The sequence below is a fragment of the Gossypium hirsutum genome, chromosome A13, assembly GCF_007990345.1.
Source record: "Gossypium hirsutum isolate 1008001.06 chromosome A13, Gossypium_hirsutum_v2.1, whole genome shotgun sequence".
NCBI classification, from domain to species: domain Eukaryota; kingdom Viridiplantae; phylum Streptophyta; class Magnoliopsida; order Malvales; family Malvaceae; genus Gossypium; species Gossypium hirsutum.
Genome location: NC_053436.1, coordinates 64,375,015 through 64,378,967, shown reverse-complemented (window position 1 = coordinate 64,378,967; position 3,953 = coordinate 64,375,015). Strand labels below are relative to the sequence as shown.

Sequence of the window (3,953 nt, the reverse complement as noted above, 5' to 3'; positions counted from 1 at the left end):
AACAGTTTGTTCAGTTTGATGGTTTGCAGGACGAGGATCCCATCACTCGGAAAATTTCCTAGAATTTTGTGATACATTTAAAATCAATGGCATTTTTGATGATGCCATACGTCTTCGGTTGTTTCCCTTTTTGTTAAGGAATAAGGCTAAACAATGGTTGAACTCGTTACCACGAGGGTCAATCACTACTTGGGAACAAATGACCAAAAAATTTTTATTAAAATATTTTCCACCAGCTAAAACAACCAAATTACGTAATGATATCTCTTCTTTTGTGCAGATGGATTTAGAAATACTCTACGATGCATGGGAGAGATACAAGGACCTTTTGAGAAGATGCCCTCACCATGGGTTACCGCTTTGGCTATAGGTTCAAACGTTTCATAATGGCTTGAATCCTTCGACTCGGTAGATGTTGATGCAGTCGCTGGAGGAACTATCAATAATAAAACATCTGAGGCGGCTTAAAAATTTATTGAGGAGATGCACTGAAAAACTATTAGTGGCAAGTTATGAGAACAAAGCCGACGAAAGCAACTGGTGTTTTTAACCTCGACGCGGTTACTATACTATCTAACCAAGCAGAACTCTTAAATAAAAAGATTGACGGTTTGTGTGGTTCTACTCAGGTACATCCAGTGATGAGGTGCGATTCAAATGGAGGAGGAGCATGCATAGAGTATCAACCCTTCAACCCTAGCATCGATGAGGAACAAGTCCAATATATGAGTAGCAATAACTCTAGATCCCAAAATAACCCATATAGTAACACTTATAATGTAGGTTGGGGGAACCATCCCAATTTCTCGTGGGTCGATCAAGGAAATCAAAGGCCACAATATCCTCTGGGCTTTAAACAACCACCTTACCAGCAAGAAAAAAGCCGAACCTTGAGAAAATGCTAACCAAATTCATCTCTGTGTCAGATACTTATTTTCACAATACTGAGACAGCACTCAAAACCAACAAGCATCGATCCAAGGGCTCGAAACTCAGATTGGACAGCTTGCCAAATTAATTTCTGAACGACCACAAGGTAGCTTGCCAAGCAATACAGAATTTAACCCAAGGGAGCAATTCAACGCGATTACTAGTCAAGATGAGGAAGGATTAGTCACACCTGAACCAGAACCAAGCCAAGAAACTGAGATAAGCAAAGGTAAATATGAGGTAGACCACAATGAGCAGAAACTGGTAAGTACAGAAAACAAACTTGATGTGTGTGACAAGGAAAGACCGTTCAGATGAACAAATTCGATAAATTCCTTAAACTCTTAAAAAAATTACATATTAACTTACCCTTTATTAAAGCTCTATCGCATATGCCAAACACAATGAAATTTTTAAAGGAGTTTTTAGCAAATAAGAGAAAGTTGGACGAGGTTTCACATGTGAAGCTAAACGTAGTTTGCTCAACTATTCTACAGAATAAACTACCCAAAAATTGAAAGATCTAGGGAGTTTTACAATTCCTTGCTTAATTGGTAGTTTAGATGTTAATAATGCATTAGTTGATTTAGGGGTTAGTATTAACGTCATGCCTTACAAAATGTTTAAACAACTAGGTCTTGGGAAACCCAAACACACTAGGATGAGCATTTAATTAGCAGATAAAACTATAAGATTTCCTAGGGGTATTATTGAAGATGTGCTAGTTAAAATCGAAAAATTTATATTTCCCGTTGACTTCATTGTTCTAGACATAAAGGAGGATAGCAACACCCCTTTGATTTTAGGAAGGCCCTTTTTAGCAACTGCTAGAACGATTATTGATGTTGGCATAGGTGAGCTCACACTTCGTGTGGGAGACAAACAATCACCCTTCAAACTCGCAAGTCCAGCAACACATCGAAAATTGAAGGTGATTGTCTAAACCATTCTACTAAAATTGAAAATATGGTGCAACCTACTTTGCAGGAAATGAGTTTGAAGGAAGTACATGAGCCATTTTCAAGCAATAGTAGAGGCCTATTCGTAAAGAATGAAGGCTACAAATCGAGGAGCTAGATGAATGGTGGAAACATAAACCGAGAACCCAAGATAAACCAAAACTATGCCAGAACAAGCTCAATACCTTTCCAAATCAACTTAAGGTTGGGGATAAAGTTTTATTAGATGCCGCAGATCCTCACATTATCACTGCCAATCCGAATGAAGAAATCCTTCTTACGGTACTTAGCATTTTCCCAGTCGGTACAGTCGAGGTAAATTATCCCAAGTACGGCACTTTTAAGATAAACAATACCCGCCTAAAACTTTATTTTGATGAGATTCACAGTAGGAATGAGGAGTATAAACTCCTTGAACCACCATGACCATTCAATGGAAAGGTAAGTCGAGTTTAGACTATAAATAAGTGCTTCTCGGGAGGCAACCCGAGCACTAACAATATTAATTGCTTTAAATTTTAGTTTTAACATCTAAGATCCTAACTGACTCATGGAACACAGGCTTTTGAAAGCACACACGACCAAGAACATGGACGTGCTTCGGACCGTGTGGAAACAGGGAAAAGATTTTCCCCAGCATGGGCTATGATAAATTGCCACAGCCGTGCGACATGACCATGGGCAAACCGTGGCCGAATCTGTCAAATCAACACGGGCGTGCGACACGCCTGAGCCAAGCAACTGTGGGCGAACCTGCCAAAACAACACGGGCGTGACCCTTAATACACGGGTATGGGAGAAGTTAACAAAGATAGACAAGGCCATGTGACACGGGCGTGCGCACTAACACGCCCAAGGTACATGGGCGTTGGGAAATTGTCAGACGCTCCCAAATTCAAAATTCGCGAATCACACGGGAAAAAATTGGGGAACACGAGCATGTTCCTTGGTCGTGTGTCCTAAAATCTATAAATACCCTTCACTATTCATCATCTCCCTCACCCAAAATTCCTAAACCTAGCCGTTGCAAGTCACACGGCCTCCCTAACACGCCCGTGCGCCGCTTCCAACCCTATTTTTGACGCTCATTCTCCTCTTTCTAGCGTTTGTTTATTCTTTTCTCTTTTATTTTACTAATTTCTACTGCTATTTACCATAGTAATCTGCGCTTTTCATGTTATTTTCATATTTCTGTCACTCGAACTTCGTATCTAGAGTAGTTATGATCCTTTTCATGTTGAAGTTCTTACTCATTTCATGATTTCTATGCTCCATTTGACTGGTTTACGTGCACATTCATAGTTAAGTAGATAAATATATATTTTTAAGTTTTGTTTTGGTAATTTTTTTAATTTTCTTAGTTAGTATATTAGGCTACATTCATTCATGGTTATTGTTTCTATGGGTTTCATGCTATTAACCCTATACAAATTCATTATTTAGATATCTCCATTACTTATTCTCATAGGGTTATTTGACACATTTACTTTGGCTATTATAGTATAGGTTAATATGTAAGCCCCATGGAAAGTATTCACATTCCACATCAATTTCCATTACAGGTACACCATGTCATCTTCACGAGGAAAGAAAGCCGCCATCCCTGCATCGAAGAAAAGAAAGGGAGTGTCATCTTCCTCGAGTCCTACCGCAGAAAATCATCACCCTTTCCTGCAGTTCCCCATTTGGCCCCAAGAAGAACTTTTCCAGATTCTATGGGCCTGACCTTGGAAGTGGGCCGCTGTATAGACTGGGCCACGCTAGAAAAAGTCTAATCACGGATGCAATTCGGGCCCTCCTCACCACCAACCTTTGGGGCCTTTTCTTTGAGATTGTCGAGCTGACATATCTCGAACACACGATGAAACTTTGCTCAATGTTCCATCTTTAGACCGTGATGGCCCGCTTTGATGACCTGGGGACAATCCAATTTCGCCTCGACTGTCTAGTCCACCAGTTGAACGTCCCAGAGTTTGAAACTACATTGGGCCTTTACACTGAGGAGTTCATGAAGGAGAATGAACTCCACGCTCTCAATCGCCACATCCATCACTCTCCTTCACG

At 40.2% G+C, this 3,953-nt stretch overlaps 1 non-coding gene across 1 annotated transcript; it reads right to left on the bottom strand.

The window, feature by feature from the left end:
* Nucleotides 1-247: 247 nt before the first annotated feature.
* LOC121213178 (small nucleolar RNA R71) lies at nucleotides 248-354 on the bottom strand. The gene has a single exon (XR_005908548.1). It is a non-coding gene; the product is annotated as a small nucleolar RNA R71 (small nucleolar RNA).
* Between the last annotated feature and the right edge of the window lie 3,599 nt (nucleotides 355-3,953).